Raw genomic sequence first — 17,223 nt, 5'->3', positions numbered from 1 at the left:
TTTAAAAATGGATAGAGACATTTCAGACCCAAGAAAATATTACTTTGCCCCCAAAAGAAGTGGATCTGGGCTACCAGTATATCTCCTTTCCCATTCATTTAAGTTTTCCTTGCCTTGTGTGAATGCTGAATTCCCTGTAAGATCATTCCTGATATTTTTGATGCAGTTATACTGTCATTGTTGATTTCAAATCATGCTCTGCTTTACTTCACAAAGTGCCTTCCAAACTTGAACAGGTTGCAGAAATGCTGAAATCAATACATGACTCTTGAAGGATAGATCTTTTGTAACACAAAAGAGAGAAAGACTAATAGATTACTGAGGCCTTAACAAAACCTCAACAGATCCCCATATGGTGCATTGCAATTAAGAGTAGAGGATAGATTTATAATTTTTGGGGTGGAGAAAAAAAAAGAAAAGAAAGAGTTTTGGACAAGAAAATGAGTGAGGTGGAGACAGAGGTGATGTGTGGCCATACACAAAATAGAAACCCTTCTTTCTGAGCCTTTCATCTCCGGGTCACTGGTTCCAATCGAGCCCAGGTCGATAGCGAACAAAAATCATTTTAATCTGATGGCTGCTTGCTGACCTATGTGAAATGAACTGGTTGTGTCAGTCCACTTCCCAGCTGACAGCTCTCCCTGTCATCAAGGCCATTGCTACAAGTGGCAATAATTGGTACTTTTTTGAGGCAAGCTCAGCTAAAAGGCTGAAGAATGGAAAAGGCAGTAGAGCTGAACCACCTCACTCGTCTCGTTAAGCTGCTCCCTCCAGGTGAGTGCTGGGGGACACCAGGGGAAGCTTGCACTACTGTTGCCCAACACTACATCTTCTCTTTAAACAAACAAAAGATTTCAGGGCAAGGCAGAGTCCTCTGAAGTGGTAAAGGCTTCTCATGAACACAGATCCATTAGGGAGGATGTGGGCTAGTAAAGTCTCAGGCCTGCAGGCCTGCAGTATACTGCAGGTGAATACAGATGTTTGTTGGCAATGCCATGAAAGGGTTTCTGTGCAAGCACAGGACTCTGAAAGGACCGGTCTGAAAGGACCAAGTCCAGTCCCTGGGATTGGGAGCTTATAGTTATAGTTCTACCTGCAAAACAGGAGCAAGGAGGCCCAAGTCCAACTTCCACTAACATCAGTGGAGGATTCCTGTTCTCATTCACATACAGGTACATCAAAAGGAGTTTAATAACACTTTCAGAGAACTTCAGTTTTTAATGAAACAGACTCCTGTGAGGGGAGAATGACCAGTCTACGTGAGAAAGTGAGCTGAGTCTAAGATGTTGAAATAATAGAGGAAGAAATAAAAGATGAACTTTGAGAGGTTAATAAAAGCTGATGCCCTGCAGAGGACAGCTTTAATCATGAATTTTTTCAGTGTTTGCCTGAGCAGCTAATAGCTCCCCTATTGTGAGGAGGTAACATATTATGAGGAGGGTATTATGAGAGGGACTTTCAATCATGCTTTAAGCAGTGGGGGGCTCAGATGCCCCTAAAAACAGTGACGTGGCTGTGGGAGATCAAAGACTCCTGTCCACCTGCTCCAGGATGCTCTGGCTTACTGGGAGCACCACCAGGTGCTCCAAATCCTGCCTGAGTGGTGCAGACCAGTGTCATCCCACCCTCTCCATCCCCTGCCCTCCAGTGGCTCACACATTAGAGGTGAGAGTGTCAACCCACCCGCCCCGCAGCTCTGACCCAGGACACAGGCTCTCTGACTGGCCAAAGCACAGCTACCCTGGTGCCAGGATACCAGCGCAGTCCTAGAAAGGGCAGCATTACTGCTTTTGAAATGCTCTGCTCCCCAGCAGATTTGAGAGGAGCTTCTTGCCCTTACATTATCTCCTGTCTCCTCTTCCTCTGCTACAGTGTTGGTAAAGCCCATGTGAAGGAAAAAGGCTTCACTTCTAAGGCCTCTCTTTATCTCTCTTCTACAAGGTAAATCTATGCTTGTCCTGCCACTGCAGACAACAGGGCAAGCATTACCAGCGGGTGAAGGCAATGAGACTGGTGGCAAAGCTGTGAAATGAAGCCTCACCAAGTGGGAAGTCTGTCTTGCAAGGATCCATTTCCCCTTTCAGGGATACACACAGAAATATAGGATAGTGAGGTCCCACCAGGCACTCTCCAGGTGGAAGGATTTGTGCTGTGAATGAATTTCCTGACACCTCCATGCACTGTTCCTGACATTGCACTTCACAGAAAGATTTTGTGATATTCCACCAGCTGTGGGACAGAGGTGCATGCAATAGGGACACAGAAGAAAAGAAGCCTGAAAAGATTAGGAGGAATCTAGGTTTTACAAGTTATGTTGTGCAACTAAGTCTTTGCCAGATGGGCTCCTCCTTCACATAGACTCAAAACTCCTTTCTGACATACATACCAAGCATCCCTGTCATTTGGCAGAGTGGGTGCTAGGGGAAGCAGCACCTCAATTTTTAAAGTAGAGGCAAGAAAAAGACAAGATGCTTTCTCACGTGGTGCACTTCTGAACTCCAGCCATCATCAGACAGACCACAGCCAGAGAGAATCTGTGTGGAAGAGTGACAGCGGTCCTCAATGGGACGTGCACCCTCTGTGCCCTTTCTCTAGAGCTGGAGGGAAATAACTGATGTGTCTGCATGGAAGAAATCCCTTTTCAGTTTTCACTGGTAATCTGCCATATTGATGTCAAGAAAAGAAAAAGCATGGACACTTTTAGCAACATGAGTCTGGATAATAATGAACATGGACTGCTAGTGAAATGCTCTGTGCACACTGAATTCCTTTGTAGCTCAGTGTCTGAAGAATGTGTGAATGCTTGGGGTATATTCAGATCTCCAAAATCTACAGGAGAGCTGTTGCCTTCCCATTAACTGAAATCTTCAGGAATGAATTGAAAAAGGTAATGTCCTAACAGACACTGGTGTCACCTTGGCCTGGGTTAGTCAGCAATGGGGAGAATGAAGAGCACTTATAGGACTGTAGGCAAGAGTTGGGTGTTATAACAACTAAACTAGCTTGATTTTGGCTGGAATCTCATACTTCCTGGGATCCTTTCTCTATTTAATCCAAGTTAAGCCTCTGCTTAGGGAAATGTGGATTGGCAAAGTGAGCCCAGATCTTTGCCAGCAGGGTAGGTGCGAGTTGAATTTTAGTGCAGTGGATAAAGAGCTGGGGTGACTGTCCTGCCATACACAAGGAAGAGAAAGGGCAGAGCTGGGATGGAGAGCCTGTGGGATGAGCCCTTTTCCACAGTATGCTATGGAATAAAAGATCTGTGATTCACAGAAGGGTGAGAAATTCTGTTAATTCTGTCATTCATATAACATCAGATGGCAAGCTAAAACATACATGAGTCCTCCTGTCTTTGAAAACAAACCAGGACAAAAAGTTCAAGGGCAAGTAAAAGCATCATCCAGAGGTGAATTCTACCTGTGAGATTTCAGGCCTTCCTCTAAAGAATTTGGTCTTCTCAGAGATTAGATCAATACTAGAATAAATAGGCTACAAACAGAAGAACCCTGTTTCAGTCAGGAATAGAGAAATTTCCATAGTGGCTCAGACCTCTGGTCCATTTAATTCAGTGTCCCAATGGAGCCACCACCATGTGCTTGCTCAGAAGCTGTTAGGCCCCTGTAATAGACAGTTCTGTGATGGTATACCTGTTTTAAACTGTTTCTATCTAAATACTGCAATATCTTATGACCTCTTCAGAATTTGGGTGAGCTGCAGTGAATATTCTTAACTTGTAAGTTACAGGGTTTAGGGATTGGTTTTCTGCAATAATTAGGAATTATATGAAACCACATAGTTCATTAAAATAAAATGAAAGCCAGAGTCAAGCCCAGGACTGCAAAGGTAAACAGTGCATGAATTCACTGCCTCCATATTTAAAGCCTTCAAAGCCTTTCACTTAAAATCCTTTTCCGCTCTGGATCTCAGCATGAGTCTGGCTGCGGGGAGGTTTTGTGTGGTGGCCTGTCAGCTTCCATCTCCAACACACTGAAATTCAACTAATTGTAAGTGCACATTGCTCCAGGCATACACCACACACTGCTACTCACGCCATGCACACAAGCCGTGACCCCATCCACCTACTGTAAAATATGGTGTTCTCTCCCCCAACACTTTTCTTTTTTGTTACTTACAATCACTGAAAGGATGACAGGCCAGAGCAAGGAGCAGAGGTTCCCATTGTGTTTCTGCAAAAATTGATGCACAGGGATTTAGTGCCACAACTGTATATGTGCCAAGAATTAGAGCAATCTTTGGATTGTGCCTCCATTAATGAAAAAGGGTTGGCCAGAGAGCACAGTGTGAGGCTGCATTTGCCTTCTAACTTTGATCTTACCTGCTGAAGCTGACCTCACTATCATGTCAGGCTCTCTGTACTGCAGCTGAGGACCAGAAGCATCATAAGAAAGAGGAAAAGAAAAGTGGGAAATAGCTCCCAGTTAAAGACTCTCTGTGACCCAAAATAGCCTCTGTTAGTACTAATCCTCAGTTGCTTATGAGGTTCTGAAAGGTCAGTAGCCACACAAGCTTAATTTGCTCATTATGCAAAACTGTTTGGTTCCTGAGCTTTCATAAGAACAGTATAGTCACAGATTACTGGCAAACTGTCCCCAGCAGGGTTTTTTCAGCATATACTCATCCTTCAGAATTTGCAATCTGCGCTTCACTGAAGTCATATGATTTTGTTTCTTCTTTCCAGATTGAATAGGCCAGGCTATGCTTCCATCAGAGTAGGTTTTGTTTTGCCACTAGTATCTGTTTCAGCTTAATTTTGGCTATCAGCTTGATTGTCACAGCTTGTGAGTGTGCACCTGACTGCCATATTGCTTATATGACAGCCGTCACCTTCAACTGGCCCCTATTTTGGGGTCATAATGCAGGAGTATGTTTTACTTTCCTCCTCTAAAAGTTTCCTAACTCCCCAGTAAAAAACCTGAGATAATTAGTTGTATCATTTTTGCAACTGCCAGTTGATCAGCAAACTATTATGGTTGCAAATCATATGTTTCATCCTTCTATGATCATGTTTTTTGCAGTCCTCATGCCTCTCTGAGGTAAGCAGGCATCTGCTTTGCCGTGGCTATCATCCTTTACAAGGTCTCAAAACTCTTGAGGTGCATTAGGCATGGCTCTGAGCACACTGAACAGGTTAATCCCCTTTGGGCACTTAAGCAGAGCATAAGTGTCTCCGAAGTTCAGTGGAGCTTAGCCTGGAGGCAAGTGCCTGCTGCCAACCCGTGCAGCTCCGGTGGCAATGGGGGAAGTTCAGGTGCCCAGGGAACTTTGCTGTCCAAAACTCAGAAACTGAATGAGGTTTGGTGCCTCCCCGGTGATGGGGAACTGGGTTTCAGAATTACTCTCTTTGTGCCTCAGTCTTGCTTAACTCCTGCTTAAGGTGCTGAAAGGGGTCATGCCTATGTCTTTACTGTGTGTTAATACAAGACTAAGCATAATGTGAGCCTGATCTTTGACTGGAGACTCTAGATGCTACTGTCAAATGAGTAACTTAAATAAGATCAATATTTGGTTAGTTGTTGGCACACCTTTTAGGCTAATCCTCATAAAGCAAAGTTCAGTTCAGAGTAACCTTTCTGATGTGGCTAGCTTGATTTTCAGCACTAGCCTGCAAAAGTGTTTCTTGTCCTTCAGATCACCTGCTAACTCTCCTCTCATGTTCAGTCGACCTGTGACACTCTATAATTCAATGCTGCTTCAGTGACAGTAACATTGAAATTCAACCATACAAGATCAACAGTTTAAATAAGTAGTTCTAGCTGCTCTCAAARAACTCATAATCCAAACAGCTTTCACTGCCACTCACCGCTGAACCTCACCACTTATGCTCACCTAATTATGCAACACTTTTCTTCCCAAGCCATTGCACCTGAAGTGCTGATTATACTGTACTTGGAGTGCTGCGTGCTCTCTGAAGGACTGTTTGAGGTCTCTATGAGGTTGCCACTTGGTTCCCAACAGGAGTGATCCCATTGTTATTTTCTGCTCCATCTTGGAGGCAGTAATTGAAGTGCTAACATTCACGGATGCAGCCACAACACAGTAAGAAGTAGAAGTGTGACAGTTCCCTTTTTAGAGATGGGGTATTGGAGCAAAGTGATTTGCCCAAAATCTCATTCTCGTTTCTGGTCAGGGCAAGGATTATGATCCAGGAGTGTCAGACCCTTGTCCTGACTGTTAGAGCACCCTTCTCTGAAAATAAATAGTAGGCAGGAGAGCCCTGAGAAATACTGGCTACTGCTAGCTGCCTTAGGAATTAACCTGTTARAGAAAATGACAGTTCCCAAAAATATTTGTAGAGAACAATTCAATTTCATTAAATAAAAAATTATCTGAGAGGAGTGAATAGGGAGAGCCAGTGTGTGGTGCATGTATGCAGATATGTACCTCCTCTCTCCCTAACTGAAGTATTCTCATCAGTTTTGCTGCTTTAGTACCTTATTTCTAGGTGCTTTATAAAAGAGAGATCATTCCAAAGACTAGAGTCAAGGGGACATTTTCTGGGGCCTTTTGATGTTGATTCAGTGTACACTGGACTTTGCTAATAGAGCAAAGATAGCTTTTGCACATACAGCCAGAATAAACTGACATGGCAGTGAATTCTTATTTTGAGGGCTGAAGTGATAAGGACCTAAGACTTTTTACTGATCTTCGGCAAGAAATGAATTTGATCCATAAACCTTCACAAGGTAAAAAGTGACACCATAGCAAACTAAAAACACAAATAAAGATATCTCTACTTCTTCTCACTTGGCCGTAAATGTCTTACCCGTTTGAACTCCCATTTCCTAGAAAAGATTACAATTAGGAAGGAACAGATTAGATAGAATTGAGCAGCTCAGCTGATCCTGGCATGCATTCTGATAGGTTTTGTATTTCTGAAAATAGCTATTCAAGAAAGTTAGGGCTCCTTCCTTTAATGGAGACTCTAGGTCTAGCGTATGAGATGGGTTGTCTCAGAGCACCTCACCCACCTTGGGGGCAGAGAGCCAGCCCCTAACACCCAGGCACAGCTGGAAATGCGGGGGGCACAGCCTAAAGGAATGAAGGAAATAAATAGCATGTCCTTGCATGTCCTTCCTTGCTTAGGGACTTGAGAAGGGTCAGACCTGCTCTTCTCACGGATTTCTCAAAGTCCTGATTCCTGTCTCCTGCCTTTGCCATGATTTCTGCAAAAGGTCACTAAGTTTTACCTGTCAGTAAATTCTCCCATGGCAGCTACTTCTGTGAGCTGGGCCAGTGCCAGGGAGCAAAGGACTCCCCACATTTCTAATTCCCACAACACCTACCTATATGAAGGCCTGTATTTTTCCTTCAGCATTCTGGATATCAAAACAAAGCATTTTCTCCCAACAGGGCTATTCCCCTTGCTTGTTCTTCCCTACAGTTACCCTATGGTTTCTCTGAGAAGCCAGAAATCTCTAAAGCAGGTGCTAGTATGGTTGGGTTTTGCCATGTTGACTATAAGTAGTAGTCATTAGTAAGCAAATACTGAATTGCCCCCCCTCCAACTGTTGCATCTTTCTCATGCAGCTTAACAACATTATTCATCTCTTTACTTTGTTTCCTGCCAAGCTTGTTCCAAGATAACTGTACAGTACATAACTCACAATTATTCTACTACTGTTCTATTTCTAATCTTAATAAACAGTAACGGCTGAGGTGTAGAGATTATTTTTGAAGAGTTACTGACAAGTCAGGAGGAGCTGTTGGTTTGAGGTGCAGCAGAAGGTCATTAACCCCCAGCTAGTCATAGTCCCCAGGAAATGTCCACCCTGCAGTCATTACTGCTCTTAAGATGAAAAGTATTATATAAGAGGAAAGTATTATTATGAGGTGAGAAGGGGATTAAAAAAAGCCAAAGATGTTTTTCTGAGGGTAAATGCCCTCATAATTTGATTTGATTTGATTTGATTTGGTTTGATTTGGATTTCCTTTTCCTAGCAGTATTGAACTTCGGCAGAATGAACACTGAGTTGCTTTAAACCATTGCTTCCTCATTTGTAACTCAGTTTGTACAGACATACATTTTTGTGTGTTGTTTCTCTGAATACTGTTTATTTAAGTAATTGTTGGCTCTTTTCCTGTCCTTTGTTGACCCCAGGAAACAACTTTTTTTATGTGTTTCCATTCTGGGATTTCTATTATCTACTGACTTGAGCTGGGTGTACTTCCGTGAAAAGACCCAAAAGAGAAGGAGAGAGAGCTGAAGTTACTCGTGAACTAAAGTCAACTTATCTTCCAGTCTGAGTCTGAAAACAACCATCACTTGCAGTAAAGCATTTAGAAGATAGTTAAAAAGTCTGTTTCCTAGGAACAAACCAGGATGCAGCGATATCACCTTTATGAAGTTAAAGGAGGTGATTTTACAGTTCGGTGGAAAGAAGTCACACTTTTAGTTAGTCATATTAATTTGACAAAAATGGGGGAAGAGGGTAGAAGGGGGAAAGGAAGTTGGGAAAGCAAAACAGAGCAGAAGGGAAAAAATCTTTATGATGAGGTGCTGGGCAGGATGAAGGAACAAAAGGAAGGCTTTCTGCCTGTCTCCTGATATTTTCCAACTCAGCAAAAAAATCCACTGTGTAGCTTAAGGGGAAAAAAAAGTTAAAGTTGAAAGCATAATGTGTGAAAACAACTGCTCAACCATTGTGTAACATGGGCTAATGTAATGTCACTGTTTCCCCATGATGTAAGTAGCAATTTTTGTTCCAGTTGCTGTGGTCAATGTTATCACTTTCACTTTTCAAAAGGGTGCAAAGGAGTGCGCGGAGATGGTATTTCTCATTACCCCCACTGCCCCTTCCCCACCCCGAAACAAATACTTCTGTTAGGAAATATCAGTGCTGACCAGATGTCACTGACTTTTTTTTTTTTTTTTTTTTTGCATGTGTCCCTTAACAGCTGGCAAGAATATCAGCTCAAATTATTCACCACAAGCACACTCTTTCTGTTTGTCTCCAGATAAAGGGATTTGAAATCCTGGTTGTCAGAGAGGGATGCTGAAAACTGTGGAATGGATTTTTTGGGGCAAAGGGAATACTTCTTGAAGATCCTTAAACCAATCAGCAATGGTCATGACCTGCATACAAAACAAAACAGATCCATTAGGGTTGGCACTTCTCATTCTCAGAAACTGTTTTAGCTAAGGATGTTTTCTTGGAACCACTGGGAAGTGGCTTATTTGTATCAATCAGCAGATCTAAATGTAGAGACACTTTTCATTTTGGTCATGTCAGCTGAAAAAAAAAATCTTAGATGTGGTTACAGATGGGAAATAGAGTGGGCGGATGATAAGAGATTGTTGTGCATAGGTGCTCTAGAAGCACTTTGGAACAGAGCCGTGTGTCTGTGCTACCTTGGACTACTATTGCTGCACATCGCACAAACAAATCGAGGGCAAGACTGTGCCAGGCTTGCAGTGGGACTGCGCCACATGCAGCCTGGTGTCGCAGCCCTCGGAGGCAACACTGGCAGGGCAGTGACCGGCACTGCTCAACCTGGAATCGCGCTGCAGCGGGTACTGCTGTGCACAGTGCACAACAGGCTGGTTTCTCCTTATAAGCCAGAAGCCAACAGTCCTGGTCACCAGTGTCAATGAGGATGATTACGTTCTGCATAACTATAACTTTCTCCTCTTCCTCTCATATTTACAGTTATAGCTGGTTTTCTCTTCTTCGCCTGTTCGAAGCTGTCATAGGTAACTACTGCTGTGCAGAATAATGCTGTGCTCTTCCCCAGCTACAGCTCCATTTCAACAGTAAGTATGTTTTCCTTATATGAGCAATCAAAGAGCTTTGAGAAGCCTGATGCATGATACTGTTAACATCATCTTTCATTCATCTTCAGATGAATGAAAAACTGAGATCAGACAAAGATAACACAGAGTTTCTGAAAACTTCCAGACAATGGGGAAGCAAATCTCAGCTCTTCAGTTTAGTTCTGTCTCTAAACCAGACAGAACCAGTGGTTTATTTAATACTGCAACATGTCTTTTATGATGGCCTGTAATAGTTACTTTAGAAAAGAGATGCAAAGACTTTGTAATGAACAGTAAGAAAACCAGCTAGCCTTGGGAGAGGACATAACACATGACATTTCCCAGGTAGTTAACAGTTAAGCAATGCTTCAGTATATGAGGGCTTATATTCTATTACTTATCCTCTAAAAAGTAGCTGTGGGGATCTTCATTATTGATATGAGCAGTGATTCTTTTCTAAAGCCTGCTAAGCTTTTGAAATGACCTCAAAGATGTTCAGAGGCAGTAAATTCCACAGGGGAACTACATGTTGTAGCTTCTACTTGAAAAACATCGCTTTCTTGTTTTATTGTATGTCCCCTTATTTTGGCCTTTTCCAGCAAACAAGTAGTTGAACCCTATTCCTTCGTCCATATGTTATCATGTTCCATCTTTACTCCTCTGAAAAGGAAAGCCTAGTATTTTCTCGTAGTATGGAAGTCTTTCCATATGCCTGGTCACCTCCACTGTTGATCTCTGCAGAAAATCAAATGGGGCTCTAGACCTCTGGAAAGGCAGTCTTGGGTAACCTAGAGTAAGTAAGCACTTCTGTCAGAAATTCTAGCTTCATTCAAGTCCCAGCATTGCCATGACTTCAGTGGGGCCAGGATATCTGCTTCTTTGCCTCCATTTTTGCAGCTGAAAAATGGGGAATTATGATACTAGCCATTGCCTCTGAAGTGGTTTCAGATGCATATGAAAATTAAATTGTTATATAGAGATTAATGATAATTATTAGTGTATTTTCCTTATTGTTTTCCATCACAATATTTTGTATGCTTCTCCAATTGCCCCAAGGCCCAGAGCAGATGTTTTCACTGAGCTGTCCTCAGTGACTTTTAAATTACTTCATCGCTGAAAAATGGCAGCAGTGCCAGCCTTTTGTTGTAACATTTAATCTTGTCATCCCCCATACACTTATAAAAAGACAACTTCAGGGTCAAATATACATGACATTGGAACTACTGTCTCAGAGTGTTTCATGTAAACAGCAAGAGAGAGATGGAGAGGTAAAGAGAGAAAGAGAGTGAAAGAAAGAAACAGAAGGAGCAAGAGAGAGCAACACAAGCAGCAGGGCTGACAGAGAAACAGACACTTATTTGTGCGATTCAAATGCATTATAGTTTCAATTTTCCTCAAATAGTGATGGCCTTAAACTCAAATATTAATTTAATCTGATTCTTGAATCTGTTTCATCTTAGAAATGATGGGGAAGTTCTTTATTAAAAAAAGGRAAAAACATTCCTCAATTGTCTGACAATGGAACATTACTGAAAATTTTTGATTCCCCCAACAGAAAACCTATTTAAAAAAAGACGAGTCATTAATCAGTAACAGCTGCTCCCTGCTCCTAACAGCACCTGTTATTTATTCCTGTCATTAATGCTTCCTTTAGTATTTCTGACAGAAATGGGTATCTTTCCTATCTGAATGTACTGAGCTCTCTGGAACATCCCTGGCATTTGGTAGCTACGTTTGATCTACAAGGTGCGTTCGCAGATTACCCCAGCATGGTACTGGAGCTTTTCTTTCTCACTTGTGGATCCTTTCTCTATCTTAAATCCAGATTTTAAAAGCACAGAACATCCCTTATCTTTTACTGAATACTTGTGTGACATCTGTTTTTCAATGTGCCCTGGTTAATTGGTCATAGGAGCACAGGCACATGCTGAGTTTGGGGAAATCAGTGACCATTTAATCCCAGGCAGCCTGTTAGATTCAGAGAGGACAGTCCAGCAGGGTTGGGCACTCACGGGAGATTTGTGAGATCCACCTCCATTTCCTAGCTCTGCCCCAACTTTTCTGTGGTCCTTGTGCACATTATTTAGTGCCAGGTTCTTAAAGTATATAGGTGCCAGAAGATTCCCAACTACAACCACCATCCCCCAGTGCCTAATTCTCACTGGGACCAATAGAAATTCAAAGGACTTGCAGGCTGGGTCTTAAATACTAATGTCTTCTGCTGCAGCCTCACGGGTCTGGCTTACCCTTGCATGGCCCCAGCTGCAGAGAAAGTGCATCAGCCCCCAGCTACCTCTTCCCCCTTCTCTTCCCAGGGCAGGAGGTTCCTGAGGCTCTCCTAGGGTAGGAGAAGAAACCAAAGCAGACCATAGAGCAACAAACCTTCATGTGCAGCATGCGTCCCTTGTGTTCTTTACCTGCAGGCCTCCTGTGCTAAAGCTCGGGGCAGGGAAATCCTGCTTTCAGCGGTCATCCAAAATGCTCCCATGCACATGCAGAAGTGAGCCCGGAAAGTCCAGTCAGTTCTGGCAATCATATTTTAAAACTCTTTATGATACAAACTGATACGTTTCTGTACATAGTTAAGCCTGTATCATCAGCAATGAAGGAAATGCAAGCATACCAGTAATATTTGTGCTCTTTGTTTCCTTTTTCCATCTCTTTCTTTCTAGTCAATAAGTATCAGTCAAGTCTGACTTGCTTATTTACAGTTGAAACATTCAGATTTGTAGTGGTTTCCTACCACCATTAGATAATATTTTTCATATGAAAGCCACTGTTTTCATTTACGACGAAGTTTGTGGCAACATTTCTGTTAGTCTTGGGTTTCATAACGTTATGTTAGGTAAATGCATGCATGTGGCTGGATTTAGGAGGATATTGTTTCTTTATGGCAGATAGATAAAGCAGTGTACTGTATTTATCCAAAGGAAATGTCAGCAGAACTTTATAGTCTGGTAATTAGATAACACAGATGAGTCTGCTGAGTTTGTGTGCTCACAACTGCCGTTCCAAACAACGCTTCCCAAAGGCAATTAGAAGAACTTACACAACAGTATACATTTGTAATGGTTCCTTTCTTTAAACCAATATAGAAGGAAAGAAAAGGAAGATCCAAGCTGCAACAAGCCTGATGTGCCATTGCTGTGCAGTCCCTTTCTGTGCTGAGCAGCGCAGCTCACTTCGCGTGAGCACACTGGGCATCTGGTGTTTCCAGAGGAGACAGGAACAGCGGCGGCRGCAGCTGTGCCAAGCCGTCACCGTTGCAGCGCAATGGAGAATTCCTCAATCCCTTTGATTCGAAACAAGGTAAAACCAGACCGGAGCAAGGGGGGTACATTTTTGGAACAGGTGGCCTTTGTAAACACACACATGCACATATATGGGAAATCCCGTAAAGGAAAGTCTCTTAGTGTCTTGAAAAGGAAAGGGCTTAAGGAGTAGTCAAATATCTTGGCTGTGGAACTCAGATCCAAGTATTTAAGGCCTGATTCTCATCTGCACATCTTTTGTTTTAAATGCCAATGAGGTATTTTGACTCGGTGTCTGTTGAAAATGTTCTGGAGAGGTTGTTGATGGTAGAGCATTAGCCTTTTATGTTAAAAACTTATTTCTCGTAATGCTTTGTGCCTTATGTAATCAGTTGTTCTTGAGTATACCAAGTTTTCCTTGTGCAGGTTACCAGTAAAAATAGTTTCTGTCATATGGCCAAATGCTGCAACTTACTTGTGTTTAACATAGCCTTCCTCAGGCCACTGAAGTGCTACTTAATAGGGTCCAGAAAATGGGGGGGAAAAAAGAAAAAAAATTTAATGTTCACATTCTAAAGCAAAATCAAAAGTAAAATATATAACTTCTTAATGAGATAAAATTCCCAGAAGGATTTTTTGAAAAAAATGAACGGAAGTTTTCTGCTAACTTGCTGTCTGCCGGGAAGCACTTACTTGTAATTTTGCTATCTTGCTTCAGGAAGAAAGTGAAACTCATAAGAGCTTTTCAAGAGGGTATTTCAGTTTTCCATAGCTGAAAACCAGTTTCCCCACTGAAAAAATGTACTTTTTCAAAATAGTAACTTTGATATCCTGTGAAAAGAGTAATTTTATGCCAGGTAGAAATTCTGATGAGAAATGACCAGCTATCTCTAATGCTAACTGATCCTGACAGTGCTGGGAGTTCAGTGCAGAGATGGCTCTGTGGAGTGTGTCCTCCCACCGCTAACTCTGGTCATCATTTTCTACCAGGATATGTTCTGCCCTTTCCCATAGAAAATGCTGTCTTTACAAAGTTCAAGTTTCATTTTATGAATGAGAACATAGGACGCTCTCTTCCTCATCCTTTCTCCTGTGCAGTCTTCAGCACACTGGGAAATTACCCTGTGTATATATATGTGCTAACTAACTGTTGTTAGCCCCCAAAACTTTAAGTGCTCAAACCTTGCCCAGACAACCTTGTATTTTTTTGAATTATACCTGTATCTTTGTAGCCACACAACCATCCTCTGGAGAACACAGTGGTATAAAATTGCTTTCACCAGCACAACTTAGATGAATAAACAAGGGAAGGGAATTTATTTTTACTGATATAAGTGACCCTTATTTCAACATAGCTGCATCCACACTGGCCATTCTATTGGTATAATTTTATACCAGGAAAAAAATCATCACGGTCATATATAACCCATGTATAGAGCAGACTTTTGTGTAAATAATGCCATGTTGATATAGTTACCCCAAACAGCTGACATGAGACTGCACTAACCCTCACAGTTACCCCATACAGCTGACACGACATTCCTTGCCCACACCGGGTAGTAAGGCATTCTTGAATGCGGTGGTAGGTGAGACACTCTGGATACATCTGTGCTAGCAAATTAAACAGCTGCTGTTCTCTGGAGCCCAATCACCTGTATTGTTAAACTGCAAGAAAGGTCTCTGTCATGCTTTTGCCCCATGCAATTAACAGCCTTCCGGGCATAGATCAGAAACCTTCCTAAAGGCAGTTTCAAAGTGAGTAGTCTGTGTTGGAGGCTGAGGGAGTTTAATAGTATGGGTGCAGGCTGCTTCATGCCAGTTGGCTGCAGGACCGGAGAGCAGTCCCTGGCACATTTAATTTGTTAGTGCAGACATAGCTTCAAAAGTTATGAGTTTTGTTGAAGGAGACAAGGCCTAAGCAGCAGGAGAAAAGACCCGGGATATTACTTTCTAAGAAAAAAAGCCAACCTGTCATAAGGAGGCTGTAACCTCTGTCCCCATCTTCCCCTTGTCTCCCTGCCCCACTCAGCAGGCAACAGGCTTTACATGCGGGGGCCTGTCTCCACCTCTGCCTCAGTTCAAGCAGCAGGATCAGTGGCCATATCTTTGCAACAGAAGCCCTATGTTGTTTTGAAAATCTATTCCACAGTGCACATTGGGTCTTCTCAGGCCAGGCTCTTGATCTTTTTGACTTGCGTAGCATATAGCAGGACACAGAGCTGGATACCCAGGTCTTAACAGTCAGCAGAAAAAGAGTAACTCCTAAGGAGGGAAAGGCACTTGGAGGATCCTCATTCATCAAAGACCCAAGCAGATCACAGACATCATGAGTCTGCTACTCATTGTGGGATTTGGCCTAGAAAAAATAGTTCTCCAGTGATTTTCTTTGAAATATGTGACTTTGGATGTTAAGCCATAACTCTAAAGAGGATTCCCAGTGTCTGTCAATGGAGAATTCACATCTGCATCATTTCTGCAGCTCTCCTTCCTCATCCCCGTAGCCCCAAGCCAAGTTTAATCTGTACCTCTGCCTGCAAAACAGGATTGCTGGAAGAGAGTCTGCTTCAGACTTTGTTTGCAGGTGCTGGTTTAGGAGAGGAGGCTGATGGCAGTGGGGCCCCCAGCCTACTCCTCTTGGTAATACTGCCTCCTTTGGCAGCCGTTCTGGGTCATGGCCACTCAACTACATCCCGAACCACCCGCACATCACTGCACATGCATTTTTACTACTGCAGCTGCATCATTCCCCCCACCAGTTTGTCTCCTTGCTTGCCAGCATAGGGTTTACATATCCTCTCTAAAATGATGAATGTTTCAGTTGTGATTGGGGTCTTTATTCCATGCAAGCTCACCATAAAAATAGCTCGCCATCTCACAGACAAGCAATCTGACATGCAGAGATAGGACATAGCTTTACTTGCCTCGGAGAGTATTTTAACTTTCCCCATCACCACAGTATCCTCTCACAAGCACAAATGATATCCTCCCTCTTAGTGCAAGCAGGAGGCCCCATTTTTCTAAGACGCTGGAAAGATTAAGTGACACAGGTCGAAGTCTGGAAGGCATACTGGAAATAGAGCGGGGCCCTCTGGAGTTCCACTGCAGTGCCTTGACCACAAGACCATCCTTCCTCTCCCAAGGTTACACATGAAATCTGTGGTGGAGCCAAGAATAGTACCCAAGGTTCCTGACGTCCAGGCTGTCCTCCCTCCCTGTGCACAAAATAAGCATAAATATCAATTTAAAGCAACTTATAAGCCTATGTGTTGCAATTAAACCTCAGGCGTGCTGTCTGAGCCCAAAACTTCCTATGTTTTGAAAGCTGTGACATACCTTATTTAAAAAGGTCACTTTCTCAAACAAGGCAGCTAATAGTTCCCTGTAGCAAACTCTTTCCTACTATCTCAGTGTCTTTAAGTTTCTAATTTGTCCTATTCACACCAACCCTGCTAAATATTTAGGTGGTGGATGCAGGGCCCCTAATGCCACCACTTGGCATAGAGGAGCAGCTTTACAGATAGGGGCTTAGCCTGAAGCCTGCCACCATCTGGAGGAGGGCACCAAATGAGGCTAAACATGCCCAAACCATCCCTCACTGCTGCCCAGCAGTCCTCAGGGGGACGAGCAGCCTAAACGAGGGCAGACCCAGCTGGTACTGCCACGAGATGTCACATCCCCCACCTGCTGGGGACACGCACAGCTTCCCCAGGGGAGCAGAGATGTGCTGTGTCAGGAAGGGCATGGTGCCATGTGTCCCTGCAGCTCATTGGAGTCTTTCCATTAATTTTAATGGGCTTTGGATCGGGCTCTGAATTCTCAGCTGTCCTGGCTAAATGGCCTCCTCGAGCTGGCTCTCCTCTCATTTTAGACCAAGGAGGCCTTTTGGAGACCCTGCTGACAGGGAGGTTCCTGCCACTTTTTGGCACAGGACCTTCCTTTCCTCCCACAAGCGTGGCTGCGGCTGGCAGCCCCTCACGGGGCCGACACAGGCAAGAGCCAACAAGTGCCTTTTGCTGCCTCTTACCACTGCATGCACTGTCTGTATGCCCTGCCTGTATGTGCCTCCTTCTCTCTCTCTCTCTCTCTCTCTCATGCAAATGCATGCATGACTTTGACCCACTGCTTGGATCATCTATTTTTTCCTAGAAAGGACCAGGTGCTAATGATGAGGAATGTAGATCCATTGATCCCCGTTGCATA

Source organism: Apteryx rowi, unplaced genomic scaffold (assembly GCF_003343035.1).
Source record: "Apteryx rowi isolate R43461 unplaced genomic scaffold, aptRow1 scaffold_66, whole genome shotgun sequence".
In the NCBI taxonomy this organism is placed as follows: Eukaryota; Metazoa; Chordata; class Aves; order Apterygiformes; family Apterygidae; genus Apteryx; species Apteryx rowi.
This window is presented reverse-complemented; position numbering follows the sequence as displayed.